The 26164-nt window shown below is 42.5% G+C and overlaps 1 long non-coding RNA gene across 1 annotated transcript in view; it reads left to right on the forward strand.

The window, feature by feature from the left end:
- Window positions 1-8071: 8071 nt before the first annotated feature.
- LOC137633441 (uncharacterized) overlaps window positions 8072-26164 on the forward strand; it is a 149123-nt gene continuing 131030 nt past the window's right edge. Inside the window, exons 1-2 of the long non-coding RNA XR_011042217.1 lie at window positions 8072-8138; window positions 12752-12915. This is a non-coding gene — a long non-coding RNA (uncharacterized lncRNA). The remainder of the gene's footprint in view (window positions 8139-12751; window positions 12916-26164) is intronic.

Below are 26164 nucleotides of genomic sequence, written 5' to 3' on the forward strand. Positions count from 1 at the left end.
GATTAAGTTCCCAAATGGAGTTTATTATGTTTTATTATAAACTAAATGATAAACTTATAGATCTTAACGTGACTTTAATAATTAATTTCTTTGCTTAGATGTTTCTTGAAGTGTCTGCAACCTCACCATCATCCATGTGAGGTAAGGATATGGTGTGTGGTGGAACCTGTTGGTTTACCTGCTGACTCATCAGCAGCCATTGCCTGGTCTTTCCCTGGGCCAATTGATCATATCCCTAACCTCAGAGCCCCAACACATACCCACCCTGCCCATAACCACACACTACCCAATCCTACATTACCTCCACCCACTTTAACCCCACCCAAGCCCCAAGACCTGTGCCACCCTACCCCAGCCCAACCCCTTCCCACCCTAGCCTAACCCCAACCCTCCCCCATTCCCCTGGCCTAACCCCAACCCTCCCCCAGTCCAACCCTACCCTACCCCCCAACCCATTCCCACTCTACCCTAAACCCCAACCCTCGCCCTCATCCTCCCGCAGCCCAACCCTTCCCACCCTACCCTAACACCCCCCACCCATTCCCACCTACCCTACCCCCCACCCATATCCACCCTACCCTCCACCCAGTCCCACCCTACCCTAACCCCCAACCTATTCCCACCCTACCCTAATCCCCCAGCCCATTCCCCACCCTAAGCCCCACCCCAGCCCCCAAAGCCCCAATCCCTTCCTCCCCTTTCCCTTCCCCTTGTTACCCCCACCCTCCCCTCCCCCTCTACTGAGTGCCAACTGGTTGGCTCCTCCTATTTATACCCTCCACCCATTTCGAATCAACCAATCACAGACCTCCATTTCAATTCAGCCAATCACAGCTCGTCTTTATCGAAACTTGTTGCCAATGTATAATAATCTTAGACACAGAACGAGGGATGAGGTTGCCACACCTACATGTCTCATCTGGCCTTGGCTGCGACCAACTACAGTTTACTAACTGCCAGATACATAATTATTTTCTCAGGTCAAGAGATTTACATTTTGTTCAAATATTAGAGAAAATTTACATAAAAACAATGGCGTAGGTCTAGTTTTACGAATGAAATTCTTAATTACAAAATTCGCGAAATAAATCTTTTTCGTGTTCGAATGTCTTATTACATAACTTCGACTTCGCATAAGTAGTTATCAATTTGAGCTTTTCAGGCTTATTATAAGCACTCATAGGCCTACACTAAAAGCCTAAATTCCTTATTTAAAGTTTTGATTTATAGCATTTTATTCATATAACGTCCATTAGATACATTGCAAACGAAGTCGACATCAAGACAAATCGAACATTTCTTAAACGAGAAATCTTGTGACAGTTGTTCGTATTTGATTCTCTCTCTCTCTCTCTCTCTCTCTCTCTCTCTCTCTCTCTCTCTCTCTCTCTCTCTCTCTCTCTTATCCGTTTCCTATACACCTATAGGCAAAGAATCAACTGATAGTTGCATTTAAGAACAAAGGAATAGCAGACAAAGATTTATCAAATGTGTATGTGTGTCTGTAAGAGAGAGAGAGAGAGAGAGAGAGAGAGAGAGAGAGAGAGAGAGAGAGAATTATATTCAATATATTCCCAATAATGCTAAAGAATAGTTTTCTTGTTAGTCTCACTTGTTGCCAAATGTAAATGGAAAGGCTAATGCAGTATCAGTGTTATTAAGGGAAATAAAAGTGTTGGGAGGAGATTTGGCAACGTTGCTCATCGCTCACTCGGAACATTCGGTTTTTGAAATATGAATGTCTATTTTGTTCACAATGTGTGATTTATTGTTATTTTTATTATATATACCATTTATATAATGTTTATATTTATCATAAAATACAAATTTTCAAATACATTCAAAATTATAGACCTATTAAAGTCTAGAAAATCTGAAACTTTAAGAATATTGAAGTTACTGTATTCACCTTGAACAAACACACGCACACACACTCACATTTACGATAGCAGGGTTGCTACACACTTGTCCTTCCCGTATCCTACCAAGTCCCTCCCCTATCCTACACAGTATCCTACACTTTCCTTTCTCCTCCTCTTTCCTACCCTGACCCTCAGGCAATAATGCATTAGAGGTTCTTTCACCTCTATTTTGAGGTGTCATCCTTCTAGCAATAGATGCTCTCTGACCTCTATTTTGAAGGTGTCATCCTTCTAGCAATAGATGCTCTCTGACCTCTATTTTGAGGTGTCATCCTTCTAGCAATAGATGCTCTCTGACCTCTATTTTGAGGGTGTCATCCTTCTAGCAATAGATGCCTCTCTGACCTCTATTTTGAGGTGTCATCCTTCTAGCATTAGATGCTCTCTGACCTCTATTTTGAGGTGTCATCCTTCTAGTATTAGATGCTCTCTGACCTCTATTTTTAAGGTGTCATCCTTCTAGCAATAGATGCTCTCTGACCTCTATTTTGAGGGTGCCATCCTTCTAGTATTAGATGCTCTCCGACCTCTCATTTAGAGGTGTCATCCTTCTAGTACAAGATGCTCTTTGACCTCTATTTAGAGGTGCCATCCTTCTAGTATTAGATGTTCTTTGACCTCTATTTTGAGGTGCCATCCTTCTAGCATTAGATGCTCTTTGACCTCCAGGATGTCCTCAGAACCAAATCTCTCCTCTTCCTCTGAGAGCTCTTCATTACTGCTCCGCTCCTTTGAGAGATTTCTATTTCTTCTCTCAGCCTTTGAGAGCTCTCTTTTCCTCCTCTCTCTCTTTAAGAGTTTTTTATTAATCTTCTCTTTCTTTGATACCTCTCTGTTATTCATCTCTTCCTTAGTGACTTCACCATTACTGGTCTCTTCCTTTGAGAGCTTTCTTTTTCTCCTCTTTTTCCTTGATAGCTTTTTATCACTTCTCTCTGTCTTTGAATCGTCTTCAGACCGAATGTTCTTCAAGAGTAGGAACTTTTTCTTCTCCTCCTTCTCCTCCTTCTCTTCTTCTGCATCCTCCTCTTCTCCTATTTGAGGAAGACCCGGCTCTTTTTCTTGTTCTTCCACTGGAAGATCAATTTCATCTTCCAGTTCATCCTGGACCTCTTCTCCAGCAGGAAGATCCGATTTCATCCTCCAGTTCATCCTGGAAAGTTTCTTCAGCTGGGAAGAAAATTCACCATCTTCCAGCTCTTCTTGGAACATTCTTTCAGCTGGAAGAAATTCCACCATCTTCCAGCTCTTCTTGGAACACTCCTTCAGCTGGAAGATCGATTTCCTCTTCCACTTCATCCTGGAGTACTCCAGCAAGAAGATCGATTTCATCTTCCAGCTCTTCCTGGAACCTCATTCAGCTGAAAGAAATTCACCATCTTCCAGCTCTTCCTGGAACCCTCCTTCAGCTGAAAGAAATTCACCATCTTCCAGCTCTTCCTGGAACCCTCCTTCAGCTGGAAGAAATTCACCATCTTCCAGCTCTTCTTGGAACATACTTTCAGCTGGAAGATCGATTTCCTCTTCCAGTTCATCCTGGAGTACTCTAACCAGGAAGATCAATTTCATTTTCCAGTGCATCTTGGAACACTGCTTCAGCAAGAAGATCGATTTCATCTTCCAGCTCTTCCTGGAACACTCCTTCAGCTGGAAGAAAATTCACCTTCTTCCTGGGTAGTTTCTCCGATTTCCTTGAGAAGATTCTGCAAAAGCTCTTCCTTTCTCACAGTCTCACCTAACCAGGTTCGATAAACCGATGTACCCATTGCCATCCTCCGTTAAGGAGAATTCTTACCGCTTTCTTCATTGCCTCCATTCCGAAATTCATGCAAAATGCTTTGAAAATTGAGAAGCCATATCTATGATTACCAAAACCTTTCCTGAATTTAGCATTATTTTTGAAAAAAGCGAGTTGAGGAGAGAGAGAGAGAGAGAGAGAGAGAGAGAGAGAGAGATGAGAGAGAGAGAGGAGAGAGAGAGAGAGAGAGAGAGAGAGAGAGAGAGAGAGAGTCTATTAGTCCCCAAGAAATTCTTCTTTTGGCTTCAAGTGGAGTCCAAATGTCTTCAGGTATGAAGGGGGGAGAGAGAGAGAGAGAGAGAGAGAGAGAGAGAAGAGAGAGAGAGATGAGAGAGAGAGAGAAGGGAGAGAGAGAGAGAGAGAGAGAGAGAGAGAGAATATCCCACAAGAAAAAGAAATACAGAAAGGAATTAAAAAAACAATAACAAAAGGAAAAATTTATTCATAGTTTTCTTTCTGTGCGAATCGTAACATTATTATCAGCTAAGACGCTTCTGAGGCAAATCTCACCTCTGAAGACCGTTCTGGAAGCGTTCTTGTTTCATCTTCGTTCATTCCCAGAATGTAATGTTCGCCTTCCCTATCAATTTCCTTTGAGAATGTGTTAACAATTATGGGAATAATCGAAAGATTAAGGAATTCCAACTCTCTCTCTCTCTCTCTCTCTCTCTCCTCTCTCTCTCTCTCTCTCTCTCTCTCTCTCTCTCTCTCTCTCTCTCTTGCGTAGGAATCTTCAAAGTGTCTCCGAAGGAAAACGGGAGAAATCTTACGCTGAAGATGAATTTTTGTTCTTTTCCGAGGATTTCATTCCTTAATTCTTCGTTTGATTTCACTCCAATTATGGAAAATTCTATCATATTTTTAATGGCCGGTTGTAATAGAGAGAGAGAGAGAGAGAGAGAGAGAGAGAGAGAGGAGAGAGAAGAGAGAGAGAGAGAGAGAGAGAGAGAGAGATGAGAGAGAGAGAGAGCATTCTCGTCATATTTCATTTCCGTTTATTCCCGGACAGTTTAGTTCATCTTCCTTGCAAATCTCTTTAGAATTCGTCTTCTTCTACTTCTTTCTATTCCTAAATATTAGAAATATGTTCTCAATCGTCCTACGATCTATTCTGAAAATGTTAAATTATTATGAAAAGAGAAATATAAACATATAAACATAATAGGCAAATCGGTAGAGTTACTTCAATGTCGGAGGAAAATTTGGTGAGTTTTTATGTTGGCGAAATAAATCGCTAAATCAGATAACTTCTAAGTTTTGTTCATAGTTATGCAGTTTACGTAATATATATATATATATATATATATATATATATATATATATATATATATATATATATATATATATATATATATATATATATATATATATATATATATATATATATATATATATATATATATTTAACTAGAGTTTAAAATTATGCTAGTTTGACGTCTTCCAAAACATCGTACGTCTGGCAGCAACGTCTGCTTGCCCAAGTCCCGAGTTCCTACAATTGAGTTCATATTATGCAATGAAATTTCATTATTATTATTATTATTATTATTATTATTATTATTATTATTATTATTATTATTATTATAAATGAAAAGGTCACCTCTCTATGTTTTTCATCTGAGTTGAGCGATATTCTTATATTATTTCGCCCAATAGATAGAATAATTTTCTTCAGAATTGAGCGATAGTTTCATATAGCTTCGCCCTTTGGAATGAGTTAGAGCCATATCAGCTGTTGAGTGCTTTGCTGGGATCTATGACTGAACATTTATGGTTTTGAGCGAAACATTGTGAGAAACAAAGTACTGTTCAGTCGGCATTTCCCACTGGAATAAAAAAATTTCATTTATTTTCGTCTCTTTCAGAGATGGGAGCAAATGCTCGCGAAGGTACAGTACACCCACCGAGGAAGATTTCTAGCAATAATTAACCAAATCTGCAGGAGACTTTAAGACAGAAGGCCCAGGTACAGACAACCTCCTTCTCCTAGTGGTGTCCGTAAGCAGCCCAGGCCATGAGGAAGCAGGTGACAGAAAGACGCTATGGGGAAAGATGGTGTTATTGCTCTTCCATTTTATGGAGTTATTATTATTATTGTTGTTGTTGCTGTTGTTAATCTTCTTTTGAATATGTGGCTACAATTCATAGCAACAGAAACCTGGTACTAATTTCAGTTAATTCTCTCTCTCTCTCTCTCTCTCTCTCTCTCTCTCTCTCTCTCTCTCTCTCTCTCTCTCTCTCTCTCTCTCTCTCGTATCTTATTCATTTCTTTATTTCCGTTCCTCACTGGGCTATTTTTTCCTGTTGGAGTCCTTGGGCTTATAGCATCCTGCATTTCCAATTAGGGTTGTAGCTTAGCTAATAATAATAAATATTGACGGAGTGGTGTAGCACTGGACTTAGGTATTGTAGGTCCATAATATTCCACTGAGTTGACTCAACTGTATATAAACATATCCTTATCATTTGGGGTTATAATAAAGGACAAAGGCCTCAGACATGTCCTTATTCATGTCTATGGTTTGGCCAATTTTCATCAACACGCTGGACAACTGTGGATTGGTGATGGTGGGAGACTTTTACCTGATCGCTCACAGGAAACCAACCTAGTATTGGTGTCCCAGACAAATTAGATTAAAATTTGTAGGGAGATTTTTATCTAAAAACTTAAATACGCAAAAAGAGTTTTCAATTTTAATCATTTATAATAAATCCAGATGAAAATTATTATTATAAAATTGGATTGATTTTAATCAAATGTAAAAATAAAAATTATAAAGGTTTTTTCCTTAAAAGATTTGGAAAACGAAGAAAAGTCTTTGTTTCATATTTTACCAGAAAAAATGAGAAAAATACCTTCAAACTTTGATTTTTTTTACAAATATTAAAGAAAATATATCCTTTTTTATATATTAATTCATCAATTTATTAAATTGTACAGTAAATTTCGATAAAAATATATTTTAAATATGAAAATTCTAAATTAAAAATGATAGTTATATATTAGCTATGGATTAAGCCTGAGTTTCTAGTTACCCTTTTAAAGCATATTTATCTTATATATAATTTTAATAGTTTATTTATATATTAAGACGAGAAACAAACTAATATATATTTATTATTTTAAACTGTGCTATTTTTTTGCTAAATATTTGCAAGATAATAAAGGTAATTTGCCATTGTTTACATAAGAAGTTGACAATTACCTTTTAAATATCTATTATTGCCCAAAAAACTTGGCGCCAAATTTAAACACTAACAAAATATCCTTATTATTCCAAATTATGAAAAATATACAGACTAATTTTCTTGATTAGAATTAAACTTTGATAAAATCTAAGGGAATTTTATTGAAAATTTCACTATATTTGATTCATATAATCTTTTTCATTTAGACCACGTGTTCTTGCTAAAATTCAGCTGATTTATTGCATTACCAACTTATATTTGCAATGTACCTTCAATATGTCATATTTATTCGATAAATAGAGAATTATTGGTATAAAAAACTATTTAAAATAAATTTTTATACTTTAATAATATAATATTTATTAAAAATAATATTTATTAAGCATAAATTTTGAGTTTATACAATAGTTATATAATAGAAAAGTTGATAGTTGCAAAATTAGTTGTTTTTACACTCAATAGGAGGCGATACCATCGCCTTGTCCGTGAACATTTTTTTAGGTGCTGAGCGTAAAATGTGTATAAAAACATGATCAATTATTATAAATATATCATAATATTAATGAAATTTAATAATTATATGGTTTAAGGGTTTTAGAATAAATTTATATATAATTCTATTGGATATTTTGTATTTAAGCTTGTTGACACTTAGATCATGGCGTCTACATTTAGGGGAAATATTCCAAAAAGAAAAAAAAAAATCTGGTGATTTTGGGGACAGGTTTTCTAAACCATTTTGATGATTTTAAAAAATATTTTATTGTTTATGGTTACTAGAATTTAATTCCTGAAAGTAATTACATTTTATAATATAACTATAAAGCACAGAAATATATATAATACTGAATTTAGATTAGGTTGATGAATGCTAGGGAGAAAATTGGCTCCTAATTTGGGGGAAATTAGATAGTAAAAAAAATCGGTTTGATGCTTTAAGTAAATTTTATTATTTATGGTTACAAAAAAACGTAATTCCTAAAATTAATTACATTTTATGATATGATAATAAGACACCTAAATATATATAACACTGAATTAAGATTGTGTTGATGAATGCTAGGGAGAAAATTAGCCCCTATTTTAGGGGAAGTTTCGTTTGTTTAGGTATATTTATCTTCATATTAACAATACGGCAGCCGGACTCTCAACATGGCAGAAGGAGTGATACATCCAACTCATCGTTCACAAGTTTTATTTATTTTTGTGCCTTTTAAAGTGACTTTTCTGTAAGTATTAGTGTCAGAGGTTAATCTATATAACTTTATTACTATGTTGATATATAATTAAGAGTGGCACTCTCAGAATTTATATGGAAAATATAGATTTAGAGTTTGTGAACCGGCTTCTAGTGACAGTACCGTGTTTCATGCTATAGCCTACATACAAATAACTCATTTATAATTCAAGGTTATTTTCGTATTCATACTGTATAAAGGTCAATTAGGAAGGTCATGTTAAGGTCCATATAAAAAACTGTTACTTGAGTTATAGATTGTGTTATTTACTTAACCCCAATTTTAGATTTTCACATATTTTTGTAGTGGCAGAGACTGGCCTTCATGATTCTATCATATGATTCAAATTCCATGATCCAGGCCATTGCTGGAAATTCATGGAATTATGTATGTAGTTTTGGCTTATAAACAGTTAATATATCAATTTTATTGTAACTACCAAATGTGTGTTAATGGCAGATCATTTCTTCCCTGACCTAACCTAACCTACCCCAGTAATGGAGGGTCTTATCTTAGGCAAAGACCTTTGTTATATATTTGCTGAAGACTTTTATCTTGCCTGATGTTGAATGATTTATGAGTTATTAAAAACTCTTAGTTTAATTAACTTATTTCCACCCTCAATTATATGGAATTTTTGAAGTTTTATAGTTCAGCATTTTGCAAAAGCTTGAGATTTTGGCATTACTCTCTGCAAGCACTTCTTGCGCCATCTACTGCCTTCGTAGATTTGAACAGAAAGTTTGCTTGGTACAAGCACTGTATTTGTTTTGAGAAGTTTGTTTGTATGTGCGTTGTTCATTCAGTATTTTGGGTGTATATTTAAGCAGGAAAACTATATGTTTATTTACTAAGGCACTTCCCCTATTTTGGGGGTTAGCTGACATCTAACAAATGAAAAAAAAATGGGAAGTTTCCTCTCTACGCTCCTCCCAGCCTGACGAGGGACTCAACAAAGTTCGGCTGGTACTGCTAGCAAAACTAGACACAAAATACTTTTCTTGTAGTTTTCAATAACTATTGGTAAAAATCTGCCTGGCTGTGTTAAACATGATTAATATATATTTGTGCCAACCTATATAGAAAGGCAATGTTTTTTCATAGCGTGAACCCAGCTGTCAAACTATATAATGACGTGTCGTCTGTGACTGTCTAACGGCAAGGGAAGCTCACTAATCCATACACTTAGTTTTCAGGGGCACGGCCTATTTTTATCATTTCTTGTAGATAATGGTTAGTATATCTCTTATAATGTCATTATTGTTCTTAAAACTCTTTACAGAATTGTTCATTACTTTCCTTCCTTCCTCACTAGGCTTTTGTTCCCTATCGTGGCCCTTGGTCTTGTAGCATCCTGCGTTTCCAACTAGGCTAGGGTTGTAGCTTAGCAATTAATGATAGTAAAAGAAATTAAAGAAGACAAAAGTTTGTACATATGACTGTATTGTATATTTAACCTGCTAATATTAACTTGTTTTGGTTTAAAGGCTCCAAATTTGTCTGTATTTACTACCAACTTAATGGCATCCTGACTCCTATGGACATAAATAACCTTACAGGAAGTGGGGCCAATTTTACAATATTTTGTGACGTAAGGAGTCTCCTACAAAATTTCAAAGGTTTTAATTCTAGTAACCCTTGAGTTTTTAAGATTTTAGAGTGCTCATTATTATTGGGCTGAGAGGTATAACAATTCAATTATGCTGGGTTCTAGCAGGTATACAAATTAAGTTTTGCAGGGGTACCGACAAACCTGCTCATAAATGAGGAGGCAGATACAGAGGTAAATGAAGCTGCAACCGAGTTGCTTTGTTGGCTACCTATTGGACACACTCGTCAGATGCACAAGGTTTTTTTATGACTGGCTGAAATTAGCCAATTTTCAAACTGGTACTCCTTCCATAGAGGCATTTTTTGACCTAATGCCCCACTGTTGTGTCCTTGAGAAATAGATGTGTTAGAGATTCGAGGTAGGGATAGCGGTTGGCAAAGATTCCTGGGCAGATTGGAGTATCTCAGAGTTCTCGTAATTCTACCTGCTGAGAAAAATTGTCATAGGACGTAAAACTACGCATCACTTAAGCCTGCTCGCACTTTGGTTAACCACCTGTTCCCAAACATTCTCCCGTGAGTGTATACTCACCTGGATGCGCGCACTATACGTTTAGTGTGCGTTCTTCGAACTTTGAATATAGTATTCTCCTTGTTGTGCACTCTTCCGTTCGCATTCGCTATTCACCGGGTGCACGTGGTGCTGATTTTGACTATTGCTCTCCGCTTAGCATGTGAACGCCCATCTATTTGCACTTCATGTGGCTTCTCAAGGCGAGAGAACACGCACCGAGAACATATTTTCCTTGAAAATACTATATTGTACATGTTGGTATGAGATACACCTACTTACATACTTACTCCCTGTGTTCTATCTCACAAAGGGGAGTTAGCACACTACCAGTAGGGATAAGGACTGTTCCATTCTCTTCCTTTCTTGCACAATGACTCCAACTTTTGGGAGAGAGAAAACAATCTGGGACCATTCTCGTTGTGTGTACAGGTTACGAGATGTTAGCGGCACTAGTGCAAGGCATCCGTGTGCCCTTCAATTTTGTGTTTCATCTTTAGGGCAAGATTCTGATTGTGTTTGCTCCTTACAAGACAAGTTTCCCTTGCTTTTCTTGATCAGCGTTTTCTCTTTGCATCGGTTATCCGCTGCTATTGCAAGGCAATCCGCTGCTATTGCAAAAGTTACAGTCAGTTACCCAAGTTAGTTACTGCTATCAGGAACCTTATAAAAGGTTATCACGATGGGGAACCACATTACAATCGCTTACTGAGACGCGAAACCTGTCGGTTGAGAACCGCAAGATCTGGAACATGGATTAGAGCGTACACTCTTACCTCTAGCGTTCGTCACATTTGAATCGCCAGGGAACTCATTCACCTGATTCCATTACCAGTTTCTTTACAGAACTCCTACTACCGTAGAGGAGGTAGAAGGAAACAGAAACTCAGGATGGCAAATCTGTCGAAGAGTCTCGAGACTTGACAATATGTTTGTATGGCTTCATGGGAGGAGTAGTGTAGGATTTTAAGTATGGGGTATAAGAACGCCAAAAGTACTCCATCTCGTTGATCATGTCCGAGACTATTCACATCCCTTGATTTTAAACCATCCAGTATGGTCGGAGGAAATTTCTCCTACCTAAGGTTAATAAGTCCCGATTAAAGAACGGGGTTTGATATTAGCGTAGGAATAAATCTCAAATTTTAAAAGTAATTTGTAATTTTCATAATTATTCAACCCTGAGTTTTGAGGTCCATTTCCCTCTGCAACTGCAAGCTTTAAATGAAAGCCTTAAGCTTAAGATTAAAGCTTGAATCTCAAGCTTAATATGGGCCAGTAAATACCGACATCTCGTATATTGACAGCTGAAGTTCAGTCAAGCTGTAGACATATTCTTACTAAAGAACGTTACTTTGTAAAGTTAGGGAAAATACAAATGACTTGTGATATAATTCATTCTACATTTCAAGTTTAAAAGTATATTACATTTTATTAAATGAAACCAGACGGGTAAAAAGACATAGAAATATACCAAAGTGTTTTATGTATATAAGAACTTTGATTGTAATCTAACAGTTTTTTAGTGATAGAGTTAGGCAAATTGAACATTCGCAAATGTGAAATGTTTTTTTTAGAAGGATTATAATATTCTGTAAAAATAGCATTTTTTAAAATGAGGAAAAGTATATTATTAAGTATTAATTATTTATTAATAGTTATAGTTATCTGCATCCAGGAGTCTATAAAACCAGGCCAGAAGGGATTTTTATTCATTAATACTGTTGTGCGAGTTTTAATACAATATTTTAATGAGTTAGTGCATTGTAAGCTAAGACTCAATAGTCGTTAGACAATTAGGCTTAGTAATTTTAAAAAGCAATGTTTAAAGTTTAATAAATTTTTCCAATATGTCATTTTTATATTTACCTCCGCCACCAATCTTGGAAGGAGGTTATGTTTGTTTGTTTACAGCTTCCTGTCCACAATTTTAATCATAGAGTAATGAAACTGGCAGGGATTAACTGTTATGTAAATAGCTGGAAATGATTAAATTTTGAAAGGTCAAGGTCACAGTCGAGCTAAATGTCTAATTCACGTAATCTTTCATAAGTTTGGACATCTTTGTCAGAGAGACTTCAAACTTGGTTCACATTTGAAATCCATGCCAATTAATACATGTTAAGGTCAAAGGTCAAGGTCGAGAAATAAGTTGCCGCGGCGGAGGTCTGCACTCTACTGAGTGCCCTTCTAGTTTTAAAAAGCAACACTTAATAGTTTTATATAATTTTATATCTGTAGTTTTTATATTTGTTCTTATGATATCTTGATTTCTGTACATTAGCAAAACAGTCATGTAAACTGAAGTAAATTTGTTTGTGTATAAAATGTATTTGCCGATTCACTTACGGTTAATATTAGTGATTTTCTGGATTCTTTATATATATTTTTTAATCCAGGTTTAGGTGACACCAATATGACTTATTTTATATCAGTAATAAATCAAAATTGCAATTGATTAGATTTGATTTTCAATTTGCAGGTGACCTACGATGCAGGATGAGTCGAGGACAGAGCCATCGTAGGCAACCTGTAATAAGTCTCCGTTGGGAGTAGGGTCTATTCTTCTCCCCGAGCCTCAGCCTTGGGCTCCCCCCAGCGGGATAGCGCGCTCCCTGTCCAAACAGTTTCTACAGCCATATAAAGGTTTGTCTCTCGGTTAATAGGTATAGAAAATAACTCTCTGGATCATTTATATTATTTGATAATTTGTGATATTTCCTCAATCTTAGAGTACAGAAGTCCTAACTTAAAAACAAATAAGTTCCAAGAATCTGTTTTATATGTCAATTGTTAAATTTTATCGTAGAATGAGCTTAACCTAACTCGCATGCCTACAACGTTTAGCTTCAAAAGTCGAGAAATAGGTTTTTAATTTCAAATAAAAAATGTTTTGTTCATAGCTCCGTCTATCACCAGCATAACTCAAAGAGTTACATGTGAAATTTTATGAAAATTACGGGATATTTCAGAAATGGGTAGAAGTAGTTTGTACCTCTGCCATTGAAGTTGGGAGGAGGTTATGTTTTTATCCCTTTTTGTCCGTTTGTCTGTGAACAACTTTTACGTATTCATTTTTATATCGAGACGTTGAATTGATCTAATTTTGAAAGTCCTAGGTCAAAGGTCAAGGTCAGCTGAATTAACCCTAACCTCAACCCCAGGTTCACATATGGTTTTCACACAGATTTCAAATACGCCTACAGTCTAAATTGATTCTTGGAAAGGCAAGCTGGTTTTGAGAAATAAGCTACCGTGGCGGAGGTCTGCACCCTGAGTGCTTTTCTAGTGTTATCATAGAGTAGATTCATTCGCAGGCAATATATGAGAAAGGGGAAGGTTGGTCCTATGTAGACGTCAGCTTATTCCTAACCTCACTCTTATCTCTATCTGTGTCTGAGGTTCTTTCAATGATATATCAGCGTCATCATAATATTGTACGAGACAAAACGGAGTCTTTATCTGATCATTAAGATCTCACTCTGAAGGGGTCTTAAGTTTTCACTTAATGACAAGAGTCTCTCTCTCTCTCTCTCTCTCTCTCTCTCTCTCTCTCTCTCTCTCTCTCTCTCTCTCTCTCTCTCTCTCTCTCTCTCTCTCTCTCTAACTGTGAACACGAGCTTGACTTTCCTTGAGCAATTTTCTTGACGAAAGACCCCACACGGAGCAAGACCGGGCCCTGTGATTTTTCCTTTTTTCATTTGTTTCTTGAACTTCCAAAATTTCATCATTTCCAGCTTTTTACATAACAGTTAATCCCTGCAAGTTTCATTCCTTTACGATTGAAATTGTGGCCAGGAAGCTGTTCACAAACAGACACGCACACGCAGACAAACCCACAAACAGGAGCAAAAACATAACCTCCTTCCAACTTTGTTGGCGAAGGTAATTAATCTTGCATAGCACACTTCTATTCTGTTACAAAACTTGTCTTGCTGGTTATAACGTAACACCAGTCTTGTTTCTTGTCCTGGTATTGTATAAAATTACCAGCAAAGGTCCCGAGGAATTTATTTCATTTGGTCGATTGATTTTAAAGTACACAATACTCAATCAGAATATTTTTATACATGAAAAATGCAACATGTTTTAATTAACAACATCTTAATGACGATTAATAAAATACATTTATATTATGTCACAGTTCCCTTGCCCGAGGGTACTCTCGGGCACACTATCCTTTCTCATTTCTCTTCTTCTTAAGTTTTTAATACTTTATATAGGAAACATTAATTTTGATATTACTGTTCTTAAAACATTTTATTTTTCCTTGTTTCCTTTCCTCATTGGGGTATTGGCTTATAGCATCCTGCTTTTCCACCAGACGCATTGAAAAGAGTAACGGAGAGAGTGAAATGGCCCTCTGTGACTAATGTTTTGCAAGTTATTCAAAGATCTTGCATTGAATCTGCAATTTTTTTAGATTAGGAAATACTATGGCATCGTATTTAGTAAATCTTGTCCAGATAATAATAAGTTCTTCTTAAGGGAAACGTGACGATGATCACCTTATTCGTCCGACACGTAGGTTTCTACTGTCTAATGTCCATTGTGTTAGTGTGATTTTCTTACACTATTGACTTAGTGTACATATATATTATAGATTCCTTCATTATAATATACATTTAGAATAAATTTAACATTTTCTATATTACAATCCCAGGTTCATATATCCTTCTCGCCACATAAATATTGATTCTAATTTCATTGTAGAGAGAGAAGTATCGGGTGGAAATCTCCAGGGAAATTTGGATATGATTTTGTTTCCGTTTTGAGTCTCAAAAATGTGTTATTTAATAAAATCCATCTATCATTTGGTATAAAATACTCTTGCAGTTTATTATATAAGTTATTAATACTTAAAATATATTAAGATACATTTTATGATTAAAGAACTGACATAGGATTTTAGTGTTTTAGAAAAGCTATACTGTATAAATGTACATTAATAATTTGCAGAATATCACTGGTTTATTTAAAAACTATTTCATAGTTTCATTTTAACCAGAGTAATTTTATTTGTAATATACAAAATATATAAAGGTTTGAATCTGAAGAATTTTTCTCGTCGGCCATTTTGAGAGAGAAGAAGAATGAACTAATGTATGTAATAATCAAAACTATTTCTCTGGTTTTGTATGGGACAGAGAAGCTAAATTTAAGTGCCCTATTCATAGTAAACAGTAAAATGACCTGTACTACTTATTTAAGTACTATCGTACTTATTTGAATTATTACTTAACAAAGCAAGCTGTTCTTCCTCCTATCAGACCAATGATGAATATTTTAAATATTTTATTTATCTTTAATCAAAGGTTGAGACCATTTGATAACTTTTCTCTTTTATTGCAGAGAATCTTCCTTCAGTAATTGGTGCGATAGAGAGAATCTATAGCAAGAATTCAAGAAGGCTTTGCAAGTGCCTAAGTCAGTAAATGTGATGATGTGGTCTCACGAAGCCCTCGGTCAACTCAAAGAGTCTTACAAAGACCCCAATGGACTCCAGGAGTCTTACTAAGGTCTCAGCCTACTCCAAGATTCTTAAGAAAGCCATCAAAAGTTGAGTTGCAAAACAAATGGAAAATCATGACTCTCCTCACCACTGCCAAAACAATTTAATTTGTCACTCGGTAGATTATATAAAAAATGTCGGCACAAAAGGTATTGGGTTTTATCATAAGCTTGAATCCAATGTCATTTATTTATATAATCTTTTTAATACCTTAATCACATTTAGATGTTATACAAAAGTGGTGAGAAGGATACCAGATGGTTTCAGTGTAAGTCATGATAAAGTTTAATGCAATTTCTGTTCAGAATCAAGTGTGAAATCTCATATTAGATTAGGCTACGGCACCAGTCACCCGTTGAGATACTACCGCTAGTGAGTTATGGGGTCCTTTGACTAGCCAGACAGTATTACATTGAATCCTTCTTTCTCGTTACGGTGCACTTTCCACCAAATAGTCTGGCCTATTCTTTACATAATCTCCTCTGTCATACATCTGACAACACTGAGACTACCAAAAAATTCTTCTTTACCCAAGGGGTTAACTACTGTACTATAATTGTTCAGTGGCCACTTTCCTCTTGGTAAGGGTAGAAGAGACACTTTAGCTATGGTAAGCAGCTCTTCTAGGAGAAGGACACTGCAAAATCAAGCCATTGTTCTCTAGTCTTGGATAGTGCCATAGCCTGGGGTCTTCCTTTAGCTTGGGTCAGAGTTCTCTTGCTTGAGGGTACACTCAAGCACACTATTCTATCTAATTTCACTTCCACCTGTTTTGTAAGAGTTTTTATAGTTTATATAGGAGATATTTATTTTACTTTTTCCTTCTTTCCTTTCCTTACTGGGCTACTTTCCCTGTTGGGGCCCCGGGGCTTATAACATCCTGCTTTTCCAATTATGATTGTAGCTTAGCAAGTAATAATAATAATAGTAGTATTATCATCAGGGGAGAATTTGAAGTTGTTAATATTCTTTTTAAGTTTTCTACTAGTTGATAGGTTTAAGGTGGCGAGCTATTTAGTTCGCGCGTCACATATGTCTGTCAAATTACATAAAGCCTTTTTGTTCCGTAACTGAAATACAAACCACGCTATTTACATGGGGGTAATTACTTCGGCGTACCTGAACGACGAGCCATAAAAGTTTTAACGAGGGTTTCCTACCCCACCGCTAGTTAGCAGGGGTTAGGGAGGGGTAGCTAGCTACCCCCCCCCCCCCTCACACACACACACCGGTGAAAGGCTCACTTTACTTTTGGCTCGGAGAGGCGACAGACCTGTCTGCGCTCTCCTCGTTCTAGACTGCCATAATTTTGTTTGCTTTCTTTTTTCAGTGTGTGTGTGTGAAGTTGGCCTCTATTACTCATCATGCGTATGTGCCCTGGACTTTCTGGCCGCCCTTGTGGTACCTTTATGTCGGCCTTGGACACGGATCCTCACTCCTTATGCCCTCAGTGTAGGAGCCAACGGTGTGATAGGTCTAATGTATGTATTGAGTGTAGGGAGTGGTCTACCTCCCAGTGGGAGAGGTTTGCCCGGCGACGCAAGAAGGCTAAAAGGGATCTTTCTCCTTCGGAGGTTTCTCGGAAGAGAGAAAATCCCAAGACTACTACTTCCGTAGCCCTTTCCTCCTCCGAAGCTCCCACTCGAGCGGCCTCTCCCGAGAAGCCGGCGAGTGGTAGCGTAGACCTCAGTGCTGTTAACCGATCCCGGGGTGAGGGAGAGGTAGTTGCCTACCATAGCGAGGCAGCTGCCCCTCCTCCCTTGGAGGAGGGATATGTGTCTAATAATGATCTTTTGCAGCTTTGGGCTTCCTTGGGGCTACAGGGTTCGCCCTCCAAGGAAGCTCTGTTTGACATGATCAAACTGGGTGCGGCCGTCAAACAATCGCCAACTTCAGCGGAGATAGATCCTCTCTGTGGTTGACGTTGTGGTGAAGGCTTAGGTTCCCCCTCCGAACATCCTTCGAGGGAGGATCTAAGTCCCACGGTCTCTCCTGCCGGTGTTTCTCCCTCTCGGGGGAGTTCACTAACAGAGACTCCTCTTCGGAGGCCCATCGATGGTCAGCTTACTGATCCCACGGCCCCTCGTGGGCGTATAAGGCAGAAGGCTCGTCCTCCCCTTCGCCGTAGAGGCCTTCCTTCCCCTTACAAGGGGGTTAAGAGGCGCCTCTTCGGCTCGTCACCACATTCCTCTGCGGAGGAGACGACTCGCCGTTCTCCTGTCCTGCCAGCTACCAACCTAGACACCTCCAGGGATCGTTCGCGATCCCCTTCGGAGGATGGCCGTCCTTCGGGACATTGTGACCTGTCGCCCAGACCATCCAGTTCAGAGCTCCTGATGCGCTTGATGCGCCTCCTGATACTGCCATTGCGCAGTCTCCGGGCCCTTCGGGGCTGAAGGGTCTTGAGCGCAAAACTGGGCCTCTTGCCCTCAAGCGCCAGGCAACGCCTGAGCGCTCGCATGCTGATGTTCCTGCTGTTCCTGACTTAGCGCCTCGGCGCTCGCCCTCAGGCGTTCACGCCTCCGTTCCTGTTACGCGCCAGGGTCCCCCTGCGCGCCCACGCCCTTCGGCGCCCTCCAGCAGTTCCTGAAGTAGCGCGTCAGCGCTCACTTGCGCATACGCGCCCTCCGGTGCCCCAGTGGCCACCTGCGCCACCGCGCCCGTCAGCAGTTCCTGAGATAGCGCGCCAGCGCTCACCTGCGCATACGCGCCCAGTTCCTGACAAGGCGCTCCTGTACTCACCTGTGCATACGCGGCCACCTGCGCTCACACGCCCTCCAGTTCCTGCTTCATCGCGCGCGGTCCAAGAGGCACCTAAGCTGGCGCACAGGCGCCCACAGAGCCCACGCGCGGTTCCAGCTCCAGCGCCCATGCACTCACCAACGTGCCCTCGCGTTGCTACATCCCAGCGCGTCGCCCAGGAGGCTCCCAAGTTAGCGCACGGGCGCTCACGGCCGCCTCTGGGCTCTCCCTCTAGACCGCACGAGCTTGCATCTGATGCTACCACGCACGACGCTCCAGTAACGCGCCCTGTTCCCGCTATACGCCCCGTTCCTGTATTCAAGGCGACTAAGGTTGCCCCTCAGCGAACACCAAAGCGCTATCATCCAACGGCGCGCCCTGCGAGGCCGCTGCAACAACGCACTCCTGATACGCGCCATGTGTGCCCACAATTGCCGGTGCGACCAACGCGCCCACAGGCGAGTATGCCGGTCTTACCCGACCAGCGCCAACCGCCGCGCCAACGCTCCATCCAGGTCGCTCGCGACCCTGCTCCAGCGCTAACGCGCCCTCGGCTGGTTCTTCCGGACACCCGCTCGGCGCCCCCGTTATCTCGCGCCCTTCGGGGCCGCACCAGGTTGCTGCGCGCCCGGGCGTTCGGCCGCCTCCTGCTCCAGCTCCTGCTCGCCATATGCCCTCGCCATCGCCTACGCGCTTTAGCGACCACGTTCCCGCTCCAGCTACCGTGCTTTCGCCAGCGCGCCAGCGCTCCTGAATCCTCGCCTACGCGCCACCGCGCGAGAGTTTCCAGTATCGCGCCACTCTGACCAGGGCCCGACTTGCGAGCGCCGCCAGGCATACTCCTCGTCGTCACATTCCCCTCCCCGCAAGCGCAGTCCAGTGCGCTCGCCGGAGGAGGGGCGCTTCCCGGATAGGTCTAGAGAGACTTCTTTTTCAGCCCTGCAGGCGAACCCTCGTTTGTCGACTCCTCCTAGGGATCCCTCGATCCCCTTCCCTCTGGAGGGGGTGTCTGACAGCGCGACTGTCAGACAGCAGCCCTGGTTCGGCACCCTAGTCAGAGCCTTTGTGCAGGCTATTAAGCCCGCCCTCTCTGATTCGGGACACCAACCAGCGGCAGCTTCCTCCCCCCTGAAGAGGAAGAGAGGAGTCTCTCCCGTGGATCCTCCTCCGAGGCCTATTCTGTCTCCGCGCAGATCCTTGCGCAAGGCTCCTTCTCCCCCCTCAGATCTTCTCGCCCTCCCCTCAGGAGAGTCGGATGAGCCGGAACACTCCCCCATCGCACCAATGGGGGAGGTTCCGCCTCTCCCCGAGTGGTCTTCTCGTCCAGAGGTGGAGAAGAGCCTGCCCCCTTCGCTACTCGAGTCCTGTATCCCGCCCAGGAGGGAACCTAAGGACTCTAAGACGATTCCTAAATCGTCAGCGAGGATCAGGCAGGAACCGTCTAGAGCCGCTGAGGACGTCCACGTGTCCCCCCCAGGAAGAGCCACTGGGGACGGGAGACTTCGCTGCAAGTCATTCGGGAGGAGAGCACCAGGAGTCAGAACACACGTTCTGGCAAGTCCTGACCCTCATGAGGAACCTTAATGGGATCCCAGACCCTGAGGTCCCACCTCGTGAAGGGAAGGACACGGTCCTGGACCGCGACCACGGCACCCAGAAACCCTCTAGGGCCAGTGCAGCTTTGCCCTGGTCTCAAGGGATGAAAAGTGCCAGAGACAAGGTCGAGGGCCCGCTCTCTGAGCTTGCCTCCTCCAGCAGATCGAGTGCGGTAATAAGCTCCTCCCTCCTCCTCGAGTCCATCAGAGGAGGTACTTCGAGATCCTCGAGGAGTCTTGTCTGAGTCTTCCCTTACACCATTCCGTGGAAGAACTCACAGGGGGAGTCCCTCTTGAGAGACTTTCCAACCGGCACGTGTCCTTCTCAGCCACTGAGATCCTGAGCCAGGAGAAGGTCACCAAGTTCGCCATGCAGGCAACTTCGTGGCTCGACATCAGGGTGGGGTATCTGGGCATCCTGGTGCGGTCCGAGGACCTCTCCAAAGAAAGCACCAGGAAAGCACTGGAAACCTTTCTTCTCTCGGGCACACGGAACATTGAGTTTCTGGCCCACCAAGTCTCGAGCTTGTGGGCCAACACGATCCTCAAGCGTCGGGACGCTGTGGCCGAGAGTTTCCATCATGAGGTACCCAGTGCAGAGGCTAGCATGCTCAGACACACTTCCGTGCTCGGTAAGAGCCTGTTTGAGCCTAAGGACGTGGAGCTCACTGCTGAGAGGTGGAGGAAATCCAACCAGGATTCTCTCATCCACAGGGCCCTGACATCAAGGCCCTACAAACCTCCAGCAGTCCAGCAGCCTCGTCCGCCTAAGGACACAAAGACGACGACCACCACAGCGAAGCCCAAGGTGTCTAAGCCCTTTCCTGCCAAGAGCAGAAGGGGCAAGAAGTCCTCCAGGGGAGGCAAAAACCCTAGAGGTAACAGCCGAGGCCAGAAACGCTAGGGTTGGCAATCCCCCTGCATGTCCACCAGTGGGGGGATGCCTACAGAGTTGCGCGACAAGGTGGCAGCAACTTGGGGCGGATGCCTGGACGGTCTCCGTGATCTCTCTAGGTTATCGCGTCCTGTTCACAGACTCTCTACCTCCCCTGACAGCGAATCCAGTGTCGTTGAGCTCTTTTGCCATGGGATCGGCAAAGGGGCAGGCCCTCCGGGCCGAAGTCCAGACCATGTTGGAGAAGGAAGCACTCCAGGAGGTCGTAGACAGGTCCCCAGGCTTCTACAGTCGACTTTCTTGTGAGAAAGGCGTCTGGAGGCTGGAGACCAGTCATCGACCTCTCGACCCTGAACGGGTTTGTCAAGCAGACTCCGTTCAGCATGGAGACGGCAGACACGGTCAGACTTGCAGTGAGACCTCGAGACTTCATGTGCACACTGGACCTGAAGGACGCGTACTTCCAGATCCCAATCCATCTGTCTTCAAGGAAGTACCTGAGATTTTGCCTAGACAACAAGATCTACCAGTTCAAGGTGCTGTGTTTCGGTCTCTCCACAGCTCCTCAGGTGTTCACCAGAGTATTCACCATCATCTCTTCGTGGGCCCACAGGATCGGCATCCGTCTCCTTCGTTATCTGGACGACTGGCAACCCTTCTTCGTCACTGAGACAGACTCCTCAAAGTTTGCCAGGATCTGGGGATCGTGGTAAATCTCGAGAAGTCCTCCCTGCAGCCCTCTCAGAAACTGGTATATCTAGGCATGGTCATAGACACCAATCTCCACAAAGCCTTCCCATCAGAAGAAAGGATAGCAAGGCTGAGGAAGGTTGCGAGACCTTTCCTCAATCGAGAAGAACTCCCAACCCAATCATGGCTGCGTCTCCTCGGCCACCTCTCCTCCCTGAACCGTCTCGTTCCCAACAGTCGCCTCAAAATGAGATCCCTCCATTGGCAACTCAAGTCTCGGTGGAGTCAAGGACACGACTCTCCGGACACCTTGATCCCGATGGGACCTGCGGAACGGGCGGACCTCAGTCGGTGGGTGGCAGACGAGAATCTACGAAAGTGAGTGGATCTTCTCGTCCTTTCCCAGGATTTGATGCTGTTTTCGGACGCATCAAACAAAGGGTGGGGGCCCCACGTTCTGAGCCACAGGACCTCAGGCCTGTGGTCAGAATCAGAAAAGTACCTCCATAAAAATCTCCTAGAGATGAAGGCTGTTCCAACAATACCTGGCGGGCCACTCTGTGGTGGTGATGAGCGACAACACCACAGTCGTGGCTTATATCAACAAGCAGGGAGGTACCTTTTCGGAACAGCTATCCCATCTTGCAGTAGAGATCATGAGATGGTCCGAAGTTCACTCGATCTCACTAGCGGCTCGCTTCATTCCAGGCAAAAGGAATGTGCTCGCCAACAGTCTGGGCAGAGCGACGCAGATAGTGAGTACCGAGTGGTCTTTGGATCCTCAGATAGCCAACAAAGTCCTGACTTTGTGGGGTTCCCCGACGGTGGATCTGTTCGCTACGGCGCTGAACACCAAGCTCCCGCTGTACTGCTCCCCAGTCCCTGACCCCAAGGCTCTCTGGCAGGATGCCTTCCAACAACGGTGGGACAACGTCGATGTGTACGCCTTTCCCCCGTTCTGTCTGATGAGGAGGGTACTCAACAAGACCAGAACATCGGTCAATCTCTCGATGACCTTGATAGCTCCGCTATGGCATCATGCAGAGTGGTTCCCGGACCTTCTGCAGCTCCTCACGGAGATCCCGAGGGAGCTCCCTCCACGTCGCGAGCTACTCAAACCACCACACTCCAACATCTACCACAAGCCGTAGCTTCACTTCGACTTCACGCCTGGAGAATATCCAGCATCTCCTCACAGAGAGAGGATTTTCGCAGCAAGTTGTGAACAGGATGTCTGGCCACCTGCGCAAGTCATCCGCAGGAGTCTACCAGGCGAAGTGGCGAGTTTTCTGTGGTTGGTGCCGTGGAAGGGGTATCTCTCCCCTCGATGCCACTTTACCAGCAATAGCGGAGTTCCTTGTTTATCTACGGGAGGAAATGCTCCTTTCAGTCTCGGCAGTGAAAGGCTATCGCTCAACCTTAAGTCTTGCCTTCAGGCTCAAAGGAATGGACATTTCCTCCTCGCTGGAACACTCTCTCCTCATACGGAGTTACGAACTTACCTGCCCTCAGTCGGAAGTGAGACCTCCTCCTTGGAACGTGGTTCGAGTTCTCAGGTCTCTTAAGAGACCTCCCTACGAACCATTACGCCAGGCTTCTGATCGCCACCTTACCTGGACGACGGTGTTCCTGCTAGCTTTGGCCTCGGCCAAGCGAATCAGCGAACTTCATGGTCTCTCCTACGACATCGCCCATTCAAGGGGATGGGGGAAGGTAACGTTCAGCTTCGTCCCTGAGTTTGTTGCCAAGACTCAGAACCCTGGGGTGCCGGACCCAAGGTTCAACTCCTTCCAGGTTTCGAGTCTCAGTTCTGTAACAGATGACCCAGATCATCTCCTACTGTGCCCAGTCAGGAGTCTGAGGTTGTATCTTAAAAGAACAGCTGCAGTCCGTCCCCAGGTGCGAGCCTTGTTCGTGAGCACCGGGGAGACGAAGAGGAGGGTCACCAGGAATACCATCTCGGCCTGGATTCGCAAGGTGATACATCTGGCCTTGAATCCTGACCCTCCTCCATCACATCGCCCTAGAGCGTATAATGTCAGGGGCATAGCTACGTCCCTGGCCTTCAAGAAGAATTATTCAGTGACGCAGGTCCTTCAAGCTGGGGTGTGAAAGCATCAGACCACCTTCACGGCCCACTACCTGCAAGACGTGACACACAGGAGGCTCGATACGTTCTCTATCGGCCCTGTGGAGGCTGCACAACAGCTGGTCTAACCTCAGGCTCCTTAATGGACAAGAGGCAGAAGGTTGAGGGCATTGTTACCCGGTTTTAGTCTGTGTGAATGAAAAGATCTGTCTGGCCATTTTCTTTTCTTTATCCTCTCCTCCCTTGGAGAAAAACAGCATCCTGGATCCTTTGCACAGCTGACCTCGAACCTCTGCAGGTAAACCATGCTCCCTTGTGTTCCTAGTATTAAGTTGTAATACTGTCATGTCCCCATACCCTGACGAGGTGGTATTGGGAAAGTCCTAGCCTAGATTTCCATCTGAAGAACTCTAGGTCAACTTCCTAGGACAAGTCACTGCTCACCTTCACACACAGCTTACGTAGGCCGCAGCAGTCTCACAACTGCCTGCGAGGAGCAGGGGCCCCCTCAACCCACGAGTTCCTACAAACTCGGGTTCGGGGTCCCCGGGCAAGCCAAAGCCAGTATGGCAGGATACTTACCACCCTTCCTAAAGGTTAAGTCACCCATGTAAATAGTGTGCTTTGTATTTCAGTTACGGAACAAATGACAAATTCGTAGATAATTTGTATTTTTCCTAACTATACAAACCTTAGCTATTTACAGTTATGTGCCCGCCAGCCCTGTCCCCCAAGATAAGTCCTACCTCTAAGTAAAGTGAGCCTTTTACCGGTGTGTGTGTGTGTGGGGGGGGGGGTGTTAGCTAGCTACCCCTCCCTACACCCCCGCTAACTAGCGGTGGGGTAGGAAACCCTCGTTAAAACTTTTATGGCTCTTCGTTCAGCTACGCTGAACTAATTACCCTCATGTGAATAGCTAACGTTTGTATAGTTAGGAAAAATACAAATTATCTACGAATTTGTCATATTTCATAGACGTAGTCTGGTTATCTTCTCTCTTGTTAGTTGCTGTCTTTGTTCAGACTAGATTTGGTTGGTAAGAAATTCAAGTTAAAGTTTAGATTACTTTTGAAAAATCTTGTTATGTATATTAGGTTCATGTTAAACCTGCCAGAACAATTAAGTATTTAATGCATGCATTCCATGAAGGGTCATTAAAATAAACCTAATTATTAAACTGAAATTATTTCAATACTTTCTTGGTATCCATGTAAGTTCCTACCCAGATCTCCTAAACAATGTCTATGTTTTTACTAAGCAATTCCTTTGGGAAGAATAAGGACACAGCTTCCCCAATCAGGCCATTTACCTGTACCATCTTTCTGTGGGAACAGTTTGCAAATACTGTATCTTTGTATCTTATTTTGGCAAAGGTCTTCATTTATAGTTGAGTAACACATGAATTCCAAATAAGTATTTAAAGTTAATTCAGTTTAGATTTTAATATATATTTCAAAAGAATGAATATTTTCCGTCGTAGAACTGGGTCCTCGGTTGAAAGAATTCAGTCTTATGTTTTCTTGTTCTCTTCCATAATTGGGTTTAAGACCTTGACTTCCTAAGAGGCAGAAGTTAATGTTTTTTAAGCAAAGAATATTAAGTTCGTAGACCCTACTTGATATGAATCCAATCTTGGCCGCAATTTGTGGTTTTTTGCACTTTCTGTCCGTCCTCTTTGAACTTGTGACTTCACAGTTTATCTGTAAGGTTTTCCCCAGGGCTCAGTTGGCAAATGGTCTCCCAGCACCCAGCACCTGTGCCTTATAAAACCAAAGTTCAAGATATGTATTGTTGAATCGGTCATCATTTAGTGTCTCGGTTCTTGAAAGACTTGAAAAAAAAGGTGAATTTTCAATATTAATCTTACCCGATGATCATGTAGCTGTCAACTCTGTTGCCCGACAGAAATCTAAGGTCGGGATACGCCAGCGATCGCTATACAGGTGGGGGTGTACACAACAGCGCCATCTGTGAGCAGGTACTCAAGTACTTCTTGTCAACAAGAACTCAATTTTTCCTCTGTCGTGCCACCGGCAAGACCTACTTGGATACGCTGTTGATTCTGGAGTTGTTTTTCACGATTTTGGTGATGTATTCGCTCTAGATTTTAGCCTTCGCTATTCAGGAATCTTTATCATTAGCTTAGCAAGCTTTTTTATTTAATTTTCAGCGTACGGATGTACCCTCAGTGGTTGCGGACGTATCTGTCAGAGATCGTCCCATCCACAAACAGACGAATGAGCCCTATCATTCCTCGTCTGTGGAAGAAGTTTCGAGGAAGAAACGTTGGACCAAGGTCTCACGACCTCTCAAGCGTAAGGTCCCTTCCGAGCGAGTCCAACGGCCCAGGTGTAGCCACTGGGTCAGTTCGG

Source organism: Palaemon carinicauda, chromosome 43 (assembly GCF_036898095.1).
Source record: "Palaemon carinicauda isolate YSFRI2023 chromosome 43, ASM3689809v2, whole genome shotgun sequence".
NCBI lineage: Eukaryota > Metazoa > Arthropoda > Malacostraca > Decapoda > Palaemonidae > Palaemon > Palaemon carinicauda.